The sequence below is a fragment of the Ipomoea nil genome, unplaced genomic scaffold (assembly GCF_001879475.1).
Source record: "Ipomoea nil cultivar Tokyo-kokei standard unplaced genomic scaffold, Asagao_1.1 scaffold0179, whole genome shotgun sequence".
Lineage (NCBI taxonomy): Eukaryota > Viridiplantae > Streptophyta > Magnoliopsida > Solanales > Convolvulaceae > Ipomoea > Ipomoea nil.
The window spans coordinates 2,016,448-2,033,775 of NW_017616607.1; positions in this window are offsets into that span (position 1 = coordinate 2,016,448).

A 17,328-nucleotide genomic window follows, 5' to 3' on the forward strand; every position below is an offset into this window, starting at 1 on the left:
GGTTCACCAAACTACGCTACGCCGAGCGAATTAAGACATCCTACTCAGCTTAACTTACGACTTTGAGTCCAAAGTACATGTGGAGGTCTTTAGCCCAACTAGAAGCATCTAGCAGTACGCCAACCAGTCTAATGACGAGGCCATGCAAATAGAGAAAAACTTTCTAGAAGAGCGGAGAGATGCAGCTGAACGGCTGACAAACGCTTTTTGTTACAGTTCGCTTTTTATCGCGCTGTCAAAAGTGTAGTTGTGCAAGGGTCGTAAAGATGAATGAAGGGATGTAAAATGGGAGTGAGAACTACCCCGAGTGACGTACTCAAGAAGTGATAACTTGGAAGTGTTGAGCGAGTGTTATGGTAAGGATTTTTGGGCTTAGAGATTCTTGGTAAAGGGATTGCATTATCAAGTAGAGGAAGACAAGGAAACAAAGTAAGAAAGGCACGAGTGGAAGTAAAACAATAGAAAGAAAGGCGGATTAGGATTGTGCATGTGTGCTAATTGCAATGTGTGATTAGCTACTCCAAAGGGTTGGGTGGTAATTGCATGTTGTGACACAAGTCAAGAGGAGTGACTTGCTAGTACGTAGCTATTTCGGTCTATACGCATCCAGTAGATAGATATGACACCCAAGTGCTGACATCCTCTACGAGGCATTTTAATAAACACCTAGCCTACATTCCATCCCGGGCCATGTCCTCTCAGATCTAGGGCGGGGAATGTAGGAAGGTCAAGAGGCTCACCTAGACTTAACAATCTCTTGCCTAAGCCTAGGACTCCAAGATCATCCATGGAGTTGCGCGCCACTCCAAGGATGCCAAAAAAATTGTCTTCCACAACAAGACATTCATGACAACAACATTCAATCACTAAAATTTCACAAATCAAATCAGGCCAATCGTAACAATTGCAATCTACACCACAATCCTAATCCCTAGAAACTTAGCTACTCATGATCAAGATCAACAATCTAAACATTTGCAAAATGGGAAACAAAAAGATAAAGCAATGAAGAGGTTTAGATCAAGAGTTTACCCAAAATTGCAAAGCTAGGATGTCAACCAATGGATTTGAAGATGAAGATCTTGCAAGGAATTGCATGAATCCACCTCTTCTTCTTACAAATTTGAGAGCTAATTCTAGAGAGAAGATGGAGAGTATTCTAACCTAAAAATCTAGTGAGAGAAATGAAATATAGCTAATTGATATGAAAATTCCCCCAAACCTCCTATTTAAGGGCTGAAAATCTCGCCCAAAATTTTGGCCTCCCAATTACGCCAGTGACGCCTCGCGTAATTGGGGATCCTGACACGATTTTTGCTAATTTTGGCTGCCTAGATGTCCGAACTGGCCTTTATCGTCTTCATAAAAGTTGTAGCACTTTGAAATGTCGATCCAATGTCACTTGAATCACCTCATTTGGATATCCCTAACTCTTGATATGATTAAATTGCCAAACTATCATCGAAATGTCATGAAATTGTCAATATTTTGCCGTTTTCAACAAATGTAACCAAAATTAGTCCTTGTGCCTAACTTTAGTCAAATTAAGCTATTCTAAGTTGAGTAGCTGAGTACTAGCAATTGGTCTAGAGGTACCACGATTCTCAAACCAAACCCAAATACTTTGTCGTGTGCGACCTTGTCTTGTGAGATTGAGAAGCCAACCAACCACCTCCAAGTAGGATGTTCGCCAATAAATGCAAATTGCCATATAGAGTGTTCGTGGTTATCTGATCGAGCTTTTACAAGCTGGAAATGATCGAACAAGTTTGATCGACCTTTTTTCTTTTATTATTGGACTACTTCTCACTGTAAGCATTTCTTTTAATGTGGTCAAACAATATTTAGTTTGATATTTCACACAATAAAGTAGTGGTTATTTCTCTTTATATTTGTGTATGGTATTCGCCCACCGGTTATTTCGATAGGAAGAGATGTACTCTGGTCGTAAAAAAAAAAAAAAAAAAAAAAAGCTATCCAATAGCCTGGTATTTGAAAACAAGCCATTGCGCATATTACATAGCCCTGCGCATCAAGAAAAAGGAGTAACCGGCTGGAACGCTGACCGGCGCGGTAAAAAAGAAAGGAAGATCGGAAGATGCATTGGTATGGATGCCAGGAAACCATTTTAGAAAGGAAGGTGGTTGGATAGGTTGTTAAGGAGCTAGTGCATTAGCTGGCCCATGCATTGTCGTGTCCTTTAGGACTGCCGACCAAGTGGGTGTCATTGGTCACAGCGCTGGATATCGTAATGGAAGGTAGAAGGTTTAGGATTCAAAGGGGGTGGTCGTCCAACAAGTCCAGATGGTCAAAAAGTCATAAAAGAAACATCGAACAATCACACTAGCAGAGTGTTTGAAAATGTGGCCTACGAGTGTTTAGGTAGAAAGTCATTCTATATCAAATCGAGTATGTCAAAGAAGGCAAATGGTTATTGAATAATCAGCTTTAGGCTGAGGATGGCTAGGAATGCCCAAGTAAACAAAATACCAAGGCGATCAAGACGAGTGTCACTTAACTTGTTATTTATTTATTTATTTATTTTTTATTATTATTATTATTATTATTATTATTATTATTATTATTATTATTATTATTATTATTATTATTATTATTATTATTATTATTATTATTTTTATTTTGCAGGTTCGACTTGGCACAGAGTTGGCAATAAGAGGAAGCACATGATTTATGATGAAGAGGAAAGGATGATGGACGTTTGACGATTTCGCTAGTCCGACCGACCATTAGATGGGTGGTCCGAAGGTCACATGAGTTTAAAGCTGGCGAGCAAGCGACATGTTAGTAGTTAAGAAGAAACAAAATGGGAAACAAAGAGCAAGCAATCAAAAAAACACTTAAAGCAAAAAAGGAGAATTTCATTAACAATCAAAAAAATGCCCCAAGGATTTACATATGGACCTAATCTATTACATGCTGGGCCTATCAACTAAGTAGTTGGAAGATTTTCAACTGAGGCGTCCACTGTTCTTGAAGCTTGTGCCTGAACCCTCATGACCAGTTGGTCTTTTTTAGCATGCTTATAATCAGCGTCGACCAAAATCGATTGGTTACTCTAGTATGAAATCTAACCACGTTATCCAGCTAGCCAATCGGGACGTCTAGGTTGGCAAGGTTGGCTAACACCTGAAGGTTGGTCGTCGAGTTCATATAGGCGTGATCCATTATCCATAGGGATCTCCTGTGCCTCGGCCTGACTGTCCTGTTGATGGTCGGAGTCGATTTCTTGTCCAATTTTCTCCCCCTTGGTCATGCGCGTGGGTAGCCAGTTTCTCATTCAGGTGCCGTTAGGAGTAGGGATGTAGAACCATCATAACTTTGTAATTGACCGGACGGAAGTTGAGGTCTAGCTTTTTTAGGGTGGCATATATGTCAGTCTACAAGTCAAGCATCTTGTTCTAGTCGTCCTTGACCGCCATCTCTACTGCATAGGATGCCTCATTATCCATGGCAAGCCACGTCTTGCTGCTCTCTACCTAGTCTTCCCCCACTCAAATAACCTCTTTGAGTGCGTCCTCGTGGAAACGATCGGAGGCCTGGTAATCCCTCAGCATTGTCTGGAGGGCATCTCGGGCAATCCTCAATGATCACTCTACCATCACCATGTCCTTTAGTGTAGCCTACTCAACGGCTTGACGGAACACGACGTTTGTGAGCTTCTTCAATTCTCAGCCTTATCCAGTCAATCGGAGAGCATATCATGGATGACGATACCTTTGTCGAGCTCCTCGTTCAGCCCCTTCTCCCGAGTACACATCACTTCAACCTCTTAGTTCTGTACAATTGCCCTCTTGTGGAGGTCTATATAGATTGAGGTGAACCGGTCGGAAGGAATCAATAGTTAGTAGAATATTCAAAAGAAAGAGTAAAGGAATGGAAAGTCGGGTGGATGGCTTACCTAGTACAGGTGCACGTTGGTGCGCAATCGGATTAGAAACGTCCACAAGGGTCCGCTGGTCGATTGGCCAGATGACCCTGGTGCCCCACTCCTAGGGACTAAATGTCCAACCAGTTACGGGTGAGTTGGTGAAACCCTCAACCTCAAGGGTGTAGGATAGTGGCTCCGGTTCTTCAATGGACGCCCGCTGGCTCTTTTTGCAAGCGGCCTCGGTGTTTGAGTGTTTTTTTTTGTCCGGATTGTGCAATTAGCCTGCCCTCGATTGTGATGCCAACTCCTCGGGCGACTCGGTGGGGCACAATCGGCGAGTCCCCCATCATCTATTGCTTACCCTTATCTTTAGCGAAAGGGGCGGCCAACCCAGGCTGGTAACCGAGGACTTAAACTTGGCTTGTAGTCATTTCTTCTAGGCTAGTGGTGGGAAAAATAGTTGGGTAGCGGTCCGTGGGGATGTTGGGCACCTCAGTTAGTTTGTCGATAGATGGCTATTGGAAATTAGCTGGTCAGGCTCCTTCTCATCCTGATTGGAGATAGTGCAAAAGGAATAACAAAGCAAAGGGGAGAATAGTAAACTACTTTCCGTGACCCCTTCGAGTATTTGGCCAACATTTTTTAGGGCCTTGAGGCGAGACCATGTGGAGACCTAGACTACGCCTAGATCCTGAAAGGTTTTTTTTTTTTTTTTTTTTTTTTTTTTTTTTTTTTTTTTTTTTTTTTTTTTTTTGTGGCCGACCAGTTCTCTAATCAGCGGGACGGTATCTCTAATTTATAATATGACTGGGGCTAGGTTCTAGGTAAGTTGAATGGGCTATCGATCGGCCGGAGGAATTAGAAAGCCTCTTTCCACCTTTTAATATGGGTGTCCAATTTGTCAAGGAAACACATATCGTCGCGCTAGGATATAGAAACGAAACTAGGGGACCATTCTAGATAAAGAGAGGAAGGGTAACATGTGTTTGAGGTGATGGCAGAAAGTGATAAAGCCAAATAGCACCCTGAATGAGTTTGAAAGAAGCTGACTTGGCACTATGCAAAAATAGCAACATATCACGTTGAATATGGGTTGAGGAGGTAGTCGGAAGCCATAGTGAACAACTTGGAGTGAGGCTCCGACATAGCCATCGCCCGAAGGGTTATGGATGAGTCAAGTGGTGTCGAGGATGACCTCAGTAACAGGGCAAAACATCGCACAGATAAAGATGAGGTTGCAATCATTTAGTACGGAGGTGCTCAACGCGGGGTATTCCACGTCTTCAAAGAAGCCAAGACCTTGTAAAATTATGGGAGTGGGAGGAACAACTCTGAGTGGCATGGGAAAAAGTGGAGCTGAAGAGGTCAGGCCAGAAGAGGAAGTTGTTTGGTTAACTGGCGCAATGCAGGGAGTGGCAATAACTAGTCGAGGATAAGGGGAGTTGGAAGAGATGACCACAAGGACAGTGGGGTTGCTGGAGGTAGACATGATCGAGTTGTCAATTATACTGACCCGATCAGGTTTGATAGAAGGGAGTTTGGGTGAACTATGGATAGGATGTAGGAAGGGGAAGAAGAAGTAGAAGTGAAAGAGGCGCGCATAATGTCTCACCTAGAGAACGCTCAGAAGGGATGATTGAATGGGAAGTTGAAGTGGAAGAGCAATTTGCTAGAGGTCTGACCAGTTAGTTTGCTAGGACGCGAAAGTTTGTGAAGGGGGAAAAGGGGGGAAAAAGCGGGGTTTATATATGCCTAAGCAGTGCATGCGATGGTGACATGTGACAAAGATCTAATGGTGAGCAAAGCAATGAGACGTGATTAGAGCATTACGAGGAGTCGTGAGTCTTAATGTAACACCTCGTGTTATGGCCTCAAACTCAGATTGATTGTCTAATTGTTTACCAAAAATGATAATTAGAAAAGGGACCTGATTGGGGTAGGATCCCCTTAATAAATTAAAGAGGGTCCACCATGGATCATGGACCCTTATCCTTAAACCAAACCCTTAGTCCTATAAGGAATAGAATGAGTAAATCCTTACCATTCAGACCTTAGTTAGGACTCCTAAATATATATAAGGACTTAGAAGGCACATAGAAATCCCACCACGATTGATTCCACCACACAAGATTCCCCAGGAATTCCCCTGTCACCAAACGTAGGAGAAACCACGAGGAGGAGATCTTAGAGAAAGAACCTTAGTAGCCAAGGATTCTAATTAAGGCTAAGAGGTAACCCATGTCTTAACAAAACCTATTTTCCTTGCTATATCTTCTTCATTGGCTTTCTTGATATATGATTCCGTGTTCGAGTCTTGATAAAGCTTTTCCTAAGATTTATATGGTGTTCGTGAGATAATCTTGATGATTATGTGTTGATCATGATGCTTATGTGATAATCTTGATGTTCTTGATACCATGATAACTTATATGAATGATTTTTTATTTTGATTATGACTAGAGCCCTAGGGTAATAAACGTGGATTTCGTATTATGTGGTTTTGGTATGTTTGGGTGGGATTTTGCATGTTCGGGTGTTTAGTCTTGGCATGTTTAGGAGTCGTGTTAGGATGTATTTGGTGTGGTTCTTGGTTTAAATCCATTACTTGAATACATGGTGTCATCGTTTGTACTTGAATGTGTCTGGACATGGTTTTGGGCTCCACGATGGATCCCGGGACCAAAATATTACAAAGGAGTCAGTGGGGGGGGGATGTGGGGGGCAGGGGTGCCCGCCACCTACCCGCTACCCCGTACCCTCTTCCCAGCGGGCAGCCGGCTGGCAGGCGACTGCCCGCCGGGTACCCTCTGGTTTACAGCCCGCGGTCCACCCGCCGGGCACCCGCTAGAATGTTGGTGCAAACCGTGGCGTTTTTCCCTATTTGATGTTTCCACGTGTCCCATTGTACCCCGTTTGTCGTGTGTGAGTCTAGTTTGATGTATCCGGTACCGTTCTTAGGATAAAAGAGTCTTATGTATTGCATGCTAGTTGAATTGGTATCCCGTTGGCCTAGGAGGAAGGTGTATGATCCCTTAGGAGTGTCATGAGTGGTTTAATGTGGTCTGTTACGTATGAGTTAAATTAGGATAAGTGTTCCCCGATGATCCCCCCCTCGTTATGTGTTAATGTAGGTTGCATGTTGCTTGGCTTCTATGTTAATTGTGCATGATACCCTAATTGGTTGCGATCAATTGACTATAATGACTATCTGATGGGTTGAGAACCATCAAGTATTAACCCAACCGGTTGCGATTGGTCGGCTATACAGGTAGTTGGATGGGTTGAGAACCATCGGCTGTTATATATATTTATAGGGCTGCGGTCCATAATCTGGTTGCGATCAGATATACATGATAATAGGGCTGCGGTCCACCGTTTGGTTGCGATCAAACGTTATGATGTAAATGAGCTGCGGTTCATTGATTGGTAGCGATCAATCTCCTTGTGCTGCAGAGCGCGCTAGTCAGGCACATATGAGTAACTCCAGAGCGCGCTAGTCGGACCTGTGGACCTAGCTAGTTAGTTCTTTTATCGCCCTGCGTGCCTTGAAGTTGTACTAGATATTGATTTGAGGATTTCTTATGTTTGGATAGTTTAGCTTGTACATCTGAGTTCTCCAGCTCAGATGTGGCATAGCACCCCGACAATTATGTTTAGTTTATGCTCTGTTTGGGATTTGATAATAGAATTACCTTTATTTCATAAGCTTTAAAAGTTTTAAAATTTAGGGGTGTTACAGTTGGTATCAGAGCCTAAGTTTGACCCTAAGATAAGACTCTTAAGACAAGACTTTAGGACATTAAGCTTGAACTCTAGGTATTTAGGTACTTAGGATTCAGGAAACTTAGGACGCGCAGTGAGGTTGTGGGTTTACCTATCATTACATGCCTAACTTCCCCTCACTCTATTCTGTGCTTAATTTTAAAATCCCCTACACTTATCGCATCGGGGTAGGGATGCAACCCACTAACTTACCATTACGATAAATATTGGCCATGTAGACCATCAGAATGGCGCCAACGAGATATCAGTCAAGGATCCCTAAACCCTCCGCTCACGAATCTCTAGCCCAGAACCTACAACAACTAACTCAGGTTGCCCAAACACTAAGCGACGCCGTCCTCCATAACCATAACTGACCACCACCACCGCAAAACGAGAACCCAGATGTCGCTCGCCAAGTCTCGAACCATCGACCACCCACCTTCTCAGGAAAAGAGGACCCCACGATCCTCGAAGAATGAATCCGAACCTTCAACAAAATCCTCGGAATAGTAGAATGCCCAGAGGGACACCGTGTAGAAATAGCCTCATTCTACTTCAGACACGAGGCCGATCTTTTGTGGATCCACGAAGGGCCTACTTATAGGCAAGAACCAGGGTTCAACTGGGAGTGCCTAAAAGTACGGCTACGGGAACGGTTCAACCCCGCACACATAAGGGCAGCCATGTACGAAGAATTTCTCCACCTGAAACAAGGAATGACCACTGTCATGGAATATCACAAACGATTCCTCGAGCTGGCTCGTTTCACGCACGAATTAGTTCCTACGGAAACGACCAAGATAGAGAAATTTGTGATGGGCCTCAACTTCGAAGCCCGAAAGGCCCTAATTGTAAGCAAACCCCGAACCCTTAATGAAGCCTACACCAGCGCCGCCGACCTCTATCGAGTCCAACTTCTACAATGGGGAGTTCAGGAATAGATCCGTAAGAGAAACACGGGAAGCTGGGCACCACCAATAAAAAGGGCTAGAAACGACTCTAACACAAGGACGATTAACCCGACTAGCCAAGGACCGTCCATGTGAAACAACGAAGCCAATGCAAGATTGTTCCTTTGCCAAAGATGCAACAAGGACCATAGGGGCAAGGATTGCCTAGGGAACCCCTTGCGGTGCTTCAACTGCGGGGGAGAAGGACACAAGTCCTTCCAGTGCACTCGACCCCCGAGCACAAACCATAGGTCATGGGCCAACAAGGAGGCGCAAATAACCGAGGGAGTTACGGTGCTCTCGGAAAGGTATTCATCATTAGCCGCACCCAGGCCCACCTTGAAACCGAAGCCAACATCGACGCAGAAAACGTGACCCTAGGGGACGAGGATCCAGCAAATCAATCAGAGGAAAATCAGGAGGAAGAATTTTGCTTAGGATAATCTGTGAACCCATGTAAGCTACCCTCTTAATAGAACCACCTGTTTAGTTCGATTATTTAGAAATTTTTTTATAACCTTAAATAAAAGACGAAGTCAGTTAATTCAAACAGCTTAAGATTTCCCGGCTACCGCCCCTCGGGATAAAGTGGAGAACTAAGATCCACATCTCTTATAAACCACGAGTCTTAAACCCAACACACGATGAAAGCAAAAGTCCGACAAGGGGGATCCGGTCAAGCCACTTGCCACATCGGACCAAAAAGAAGGATAGGAAGCCCAATGCATTGTAGGAATGCCCCAAAAAATAGCTAATGTAACCAATGAGAATTTAACCTTAAACCTCTCACTTACAAAATAAAGCCTTAACCACTAAGCCATAAGTATTTCTTGAAACCCTAAGGGGACACAATCTTCTTAAACCCCTCCAAATACCTAAAATCACAAAACCCCTAAATCAAAATCCCTTCTTCCTCTTCCCACTCCCACTCCCTCTTTCCCTCTCTCCCTCTACGCTGGCCAACCACCCAAGGAAACCCCCAAACTCCAACCGAGCACCCGCCGCCGCACCGCCACTCGCCCGTCGACCTCCGAGCCGCACCCCATCGCGCCACCGTCGGAGACCCGCTGCCCCACTCTCCGCCGCGACACCGACCACCTGGGCAGGATGCCATCACCGCCGCAACGCCAGTCCGAGCAAGCTGCCCCGGGCACACCACCGCTACCCGCGCACCACCCAGCTGTCGCCCGTCGCCAAACCGACAGCCACCACACCGCCACCATCGCCCAAGCCGCCGAAAAATCTCGTTGGATGCCTCGTTGGAAAAGTCGCCGGAGAAGCCACCGTAAAAGCCCCAAAACAAACATCAAACCCCAAGCGATGCCGAAGAAACCCGTTGGTACCCGAGTCCCGGAATGGAACGACGCCGACTACACGGTGATCGGAGGTAAAGCACTCGAACCCGACCAATTCTCTCCGAAGTTGGTTGAAATGCTTAGATTCCAAGGCCTCTTGGATACCTATCTCACGATCAAATGAGATACGTACCCCGAGCTAGTAAAGGAGTTCTATCGTCATTTGGTAGCCACCAAACGGGGGGACAAGTTGGAGATCACCTCCAAGGTCTGGGGCAAGGAGATAGTGCTCTCCGAGGGCCGCTTGGCAAAGCTCCTAAAACTGACCACCACGGGTGTGTCAAACTATGACCGAAAGGCGTGGGCCTGTACTCGAGACACAGGGTACACAGACTACCTCGGGTATTTATTGGGTAGAGAAGACGATTTCACCTCGGCCACAAGGCCAAACAAGAAGTAGTATAACCGATAGCCTCTTGCCCACCAATAACAAGAGCAAGGATGTGGGGAGCTTGGAGTGCACCTTTGCGTACCTCCTAAAACATAAAATCAAGTTCAACCTGCCGGCACTCATGCTAAAGCACATAGAGTTCTGCAAGACAAACAACCGGCTTAGCCTACCCTATGGGATGATCCTAAGTTGGATCATGGAGAAAAAGGGGGTAGACCTAAGCCACACCGAGGTCAAAACCGCCAATGGCATGGTTTTCAATGCCCAAAACCTCCGCCGCAACGACATCTACTACACCGAAGGAGGACACTATCTCACCCTCGAGGAAATTTGCCAAAAACCCGAGGAGGAACGTAGGGAATTGGTTGATCGATTGGACATCTCCAACAAAAAGCTCAAGCGAGCCATGCAAGATTGCGGAGGTACGGAGGGAAATGAGGGACAAGAGGAGGAAGACGGGCCTAACCCGTCAGTGCACCCACAGCCAGGAGGGAACCCGAGGGGACAAGACGAGGGTTCGGCCAACGAACGCATACTCGCACAGCTCGACCGGCAGAATCAAATCATGGAAGAAGGGTTCTCATCCTTGATTCGCACCACACGCGCACTCGATTAAAGGGTAGCAGCGATCGAGACCGCCTTGGGCACCCGCGGTGCATCCAGTTCCAGCGCAGGAAACTGAGGTACAACCGAAAACTTCTCTATCACAACACCATCAAAAGTTCAGCCTACCCCAAGCCAAGACAAACGTAAGGCCGCAACCCTAACCAGGAGGCCGAGCTACGAGGTGTCTAGGGGTGAAAGGATGGACTATAACACCGGGCTTCGGGGACGAAGCCCCTTGTAAGGGGGGGAGAGTGTAACACCCCGTGTTACGACCCCTAAAACCATTTAATTAATTAATCAATAGCCCAAGAGAAAGAATAAATTATAATGATTAATTAGGGAAAAAGGCCCACCATAGTCCATGGGCCCTCATATATAAACCCAACCCCTAAACCCAATCCTTAGTTCCAAAAGGAATAGAATTAGCAAGCCTATAATATTAGTTCCTAATTAGGACTCCTAAATATATAAATAGGGGACTTAAGAGGCACCTAGAACTCCCCACAGGATTAACGCCCCACCACCCCAAAAGAGCTCCAAGAATCCCCTTAGGAGAAATCAAGAAAGCAAGGGAGCTTAAAGAAAGATCCTTCATAGCCAAGGAATTAATTAAGGCTAAGAGGTAACCCATGTCTCAACAAAACCTATTTTCATAGCTATGATTCCCCCTTAGGGTTTCCCCCATATTATTGTGTATTGGCGAGATATGATGATGATTATTGATGTTTGACGTGATGATCCCATGAGGGATCTTGATAATCGTGATATTGGGAGATTCTTGATGATTATATGGAGTTCTTGATGATTATGTGTTGTTCTTAATAATTGTGTGATGCTCTTGATGGTTATGTGTTATCCTTACCGAATCTTGCAATTAGAAGACGAATCGTATCCTTGTTGATATAAAAGTGATTAGAACCCTAGGTTGTATCGTATGATATTATTCTTGGATTATCGGGTGGGGAAATCGCATGTTTGGGTGTTGATTATGTTTAGAAAAGCATGATAGGTTATGTGCCGTTCGTTTCTCGTATTTGATCTGTTAATTGTTTACGTGTTGTCGTTAATTGCGTTGTAAAGTGTCTAAGCATGGTTTCGGGTTCTACAATGGTTCCCGGGGCGAAATTGTGTGATAAGAGTCAGTGGGGGGTAAGTGGGGGTAGGGGACCCGCCACCTACCCACGGCCGGAAAGTGTATCTCCGGCAGCGGGCAGCCGGCGGGCGGGCAGCTACCCGCCGGCGACCCGCTGCCCGGAACAGTAATTCCGGCGGGCAGCCGGCGGGTGGCCCCCCACCCACCGGCTACCCGCTGGAAATCTCCCCAATTCGAGATCCCGGCTTCCCCGTTTGATGTTCCCCCGATCCCCGTGGTGTCCCAACGGACTCCGTTCATCGTGCCTATGTCTAGTTTGATATTTCGGGTGCCATTCGTAGGTTTACGAGTCTATTATATTGCATGCTAGTTGAATTGGTATCCCGTTGACCTAGGTGGTAGAAGTATGAACCCCTTAGGACTATTCTTAGTATGTGATGGATCACGCATAGGTTTTGTTATACGTTTTCTCCCCCTTCCTAATGTGTAATGTGGGTTGCATGTGCTTGCTATGTGTTATGTGTGTGTGTTACCCCAATTCGGTTGCGATCGGATTGGTTATCCTGAGCTGCGGTTCAGAAGCTGGCTGCGGTCAGATTGATACTCTTGGGCTGCGGTTCACTGTTTGGTTGCGATCAAACGTTTCTATACGAGTTGCGGTTCGTCCTTTTTCCTGGCTGCGGTCAGATGACATTCTCTTGGGCTGCGGTCCACTATTTGGTTGCGATCAAACACTATGATGAGCTGCGGTTCATCGGTCGGTTGCGATCGACCCCTCCGTGTTGCGATACGGGGCAGGGTGCTGCGGGCCGTGTCAGAGCTATATGCGCAGACCCTTATGTATGGGCATGCGATTGGTCCTGTGGCGCCAACAAAGTGTGTTATGTGCTGTGACATGGCCTTATCTGTCGAGTCATTCCCGGTTTTCAAAGCTAGAGTTCGTAGGATATATCTTCATGCTCAAAATGGTTTTCGTATATCTATATATATCTCTATATGTATTGTATTTCAACGCGTTGGAGTGGGTTACCAGCATATCTCGCTGAACAGATATATTTGGCTTTCAGGCACAAAAGATTAAGTCACTGGAGCGCGCTAGAACTTGTAGTATAGAAGTAGATAGTTTTCCCCTTTTGGCCTGCGTGCCACATTTACATAATTACGCTTTGAGGATATTAGTTAGTTAGCCTGTGCACTTGGGTTCTCTAGCCCAGGTGTGGCATAGCACCCCGTACGCTTGTATTTATATCTTGAGATTTAATGAGATTCCACCTTTGATATAAGTTTTAAAAAGTCTTGAAAATCTGGGGTGTTACAAACATGCAGGGCCAAGATGAGAGGTCCACCAATGAGCGCATCCTCGCGCAGCTCACCAGGTAGAACCGGATTATGGATGACGGGTTCTCGTCCCTGATTCTCGCAACAAACTCATTGGACCGGAGAGTGCCTGCAATCGAGGCCATGTTGGGCACGCGCGGGGCCTCAAGCTCTAGAGCAGGAAACTAAGGTAGACCCAAACTTCCCAAACACTAATTTCTACCGACCTAACCAAACTCCACTCTACCCCAAGCAAATGACACGTGGAGCCGCATTTCCTAAACCAGGAGGCCGAATGTGTGACGTCCAGGGGTGATAGAATAGATCCACGCAGAGGCTTTGGGGACGAAGCCTATTGTAAGGGGGGAGGGTGTAACACCCCGTGTTACAGCCTCTAACCAGGACTAGTTGTCTAATTGTTTACCAAAAATGATAATTAGAAAAGGGACCTGATTGGGGTTCCACGATGGATCCCGGGACCAAAATATTACATAGGAGTCAGTGGGGCTAGATGGGGGCAGGGGTGCCCGCCACCTACCCGCTGCCCCGTGCCCTCTTCCTAGCGGGCAGCCCGCGGGCACTGCCCGCCGGGCACCCGCTGGAATGTTGGTGCAAACCGTGGTGTTTTTTCCTGTTTGATGTTTCCATGTGTCCCGTTATACCCCGTTTGTCATGTGTGAGTCTAGTTTGATGTATCGGGTACCGTTCTTAGGATAAAAGAGTCTTGTGTACTGCATGCTAGTTGAATTGGTATCCCGTTGGCCTCGGAGGAAGGTGTATGATCCCTTAGGCGTGTCATGAGTGGTTTAGTGTGGTGTGTTACATATGAGTTATATTAGGATAAGTGTTCCCCGAAGATCCCCCCCTCGTTATGTGTTAATGTGGGTTGCATGTTGCTTGGCTTCTATGTTAATTGTGCATGATACCCCCAGTTGGTTGCGATCAATTGGCTATAATGACTATCTGATGGGTTGAGAACTATCAGGTATTAACCCGACCGATTGCGATCGGTCGGCTATACAGGCAGTTGGATGGTTGAGAACCGTCGGCGGTTTTATATATATATATATATATATATATATATATATATATAGCTGCTGTCCATAATCTGGTTGCGATCAGATATACATGATAATAGGGTTGCGGTTCACCGTTTGGTTGCGATTAAACGGTATGATATAAATGAGATGTGGTTCATTGATTGGTTGCAATCAATCTCCTTGTGCTGCGGTGCAAGTAAAGTGATGCGTGGCCATGTCAGAGCTATATGCACTGACCTTCGTGTATGGGTACCTGAAGGGTTTTGCGGCACCACCATATGTGCATACATGTCTTATTGATGATTTCAACTGAAATAGTAATTGGATTTTGATATGATTGATGTTGGATAGTCTTGTGACCTAAGGATGCGTGCTAGAATCTTTATGTGTGTGATTAATTAAATCGAATGTGTGTGTCATTGCTTGATTGAGTCTATCATCGGTTTTAAATTAGCGTTTCATAAGTATATATGTATTCTGGCTTCCAAATGATTTTCCTTATATCTACCTATATTGTACTTAACGCGTTGGAGTGGGTTACCAGCATTATTCGCTGAACAGACATATTTGGGTTTCAAGCACAGATGAATAGCTCCGGAGCGCGCTAGTCGGACCCGTGGACCTAGCTAGTTAGTTCTTTTATCGGCCTGCGTGCCTTGAAGTTATACTAGATATTGATTTGAGGATTTCTTATGTTTGGATAGTTTAGCCTGTACATCTGAGTTCTCCAGCTCAGATGTGGCATAACACCCCGACAATTATGTTTAGTTTATGCTCTGTTTGGGATTTGATAATAGAATTACCTTTATTTCATAAGCTTTAAAAGTTTTAAAATTCAGGGGTGTTACACTTAACCTACGCGGTACTCCATTTACCACACTGCTAATTATGGCGCACTTATGGCTTAGAAACGGTTGACGATTGAATAGAAAAGATTAAGTGGTCGAATATTGGGTTAACTAGTCGAATAAAAGTCGCGAGCTGATCGCGAAGCCCCAATGATGGACCAAGTGGTAGAGCCTGCAATTCAAAAGAATGAAGGAGTACCTAGTCAGACTCAATGGTGGAGGACGTGACACAAAACTTTTCATATTTAGTGAATGAGTGGTCGGAAGGAATTTTCTCAGCTACTTTCTTGCATAATCAAATTTGCGAACCATAAGACAATGGGGGACTAGATGTTTTAGGTGAAACTAGTAGTCGGCCTATTACTATTTGTGCAATTACTATTGTTCAAAGTTTCTTGTATTCATTCTATTACTTAAGCTTTTGTGCTTTTATATCGTTTGTTAAAGGTTGTGTTGACTAGGCGTCAACTACCTATTAGTCCTAAAACCAATTAACAAAGAGAATGACTCAAGTTGGTCAAGGGAAAAGGGCTTTGCAATTGATGGTGGGACTAAACTTGATCGGAAGCGATGGTTAAGGCCCTCAACAACAATCTAGGCAAATTATGCTGTGCATCCGTATGCACCATGCATGGTGCATACGGATGCAAAAACGATGTCGTTTTATTAAAAACGCGCGTCTCCCCTTAAAAAAAAATTCAGGTTCGATTCCCAGCAACAACATATGAACTAAAATTTCAGAATCGATGAACTATAATTCCATAATCGTTGGACTATAATTCCAGAATCTATGAACTAAAATTCCAGAATCTAATCTATGAACTAAAAATTCCAGAATGAATGAACTAAAATTCCAGAATCTATGAACTAAAATTTTAGAATCTATGAACTACAATTCCATAATCGATGAACTATAAAAATGAACTAAAATTCCATAATCTATGAACTAAAATTCCAGAATGAATGAACAACGTAATGTTGTTGTTGGGAATTGAACCTGAATTTTTTTTTTTAAGGGGAGACGCGCGTTTTTAATAAAACGACGTCGTTTTTGCATCCGTATGCACCATGCATGGTGCATACAGATGCACAGCATAACTACTCAACAATCTAGGTACTAATCATAGCACAAGAACCCTCCTCATAGATTGTAATAATCTGCTAAATTGTGAGTGCTTTGCAAAGGCATCCCATATATGTTCTACATGAAGGGATGATCACTTGGCCAATATGGGGCATGTTGGCGATTGGGGGTAGGGGTGTGCATAACCGACCAACCCAACGTGTCGGCCCGACCCATTTGCCCGTTTCATTGCTTCCGATCTGGGCCGCCATCCGAATAGCCATAACCGACCCGCTGCCATTAATATTAGCGGTTATATTGATTCGGGTAGGGTGTATAAATTCTCTACCCGAACCGCCCGATCATTCGAACAAAGAGCTAGGGCTAGAAATGCTTAGTATAATACGGCGTCGTGTAGATTGTGTATATAATCCATGCTTCTGCCTTAGGGTTTCTCACTTTCTCATTACATCCGAGACTGCGCAGTCTTCCTCTTCACTCTTCACTCTCTCACTCTCTAGAGTCTAGGGTTTCTCAGATCTCACTTCTCAGTTATGAGTTCTCTCGTTTTCTCTCAATCTCTGAGACTCCGATAGTCCGATAAATGGTCTGGTGGAACCATGGAACTGTGGAAGCCCTTTATCTGATTCTCTATTGAGTTCTCTCTGGTGGAAGCCCTTTCTCAGTTTCTCTAATTCTCTTCATCTCTTCATCTCTTCACTCTTGACTCTTGACTCTTTGTGTGAGTATGTGGTGGAAGCCCTTTATCTGAAGCCCTCATTGAGTTGTTGACTGACTCATTGAGTCATTGGTGGACGCCTGGACGGACTGGAGTCACAGGACGGTGGTATCAAACTGGTGGTGACTTGAAGGCCCTTGTTCTCCAGGGAAATTGTGTGAGAAAAGCAGTAAATCACTAACCTTAGTTATTTTAATTTTTATTTACTCATTATAATGTGAATATGTGATATATTATGAGATTATGATTTCTGAGTCAATGAGTCTCTGAGT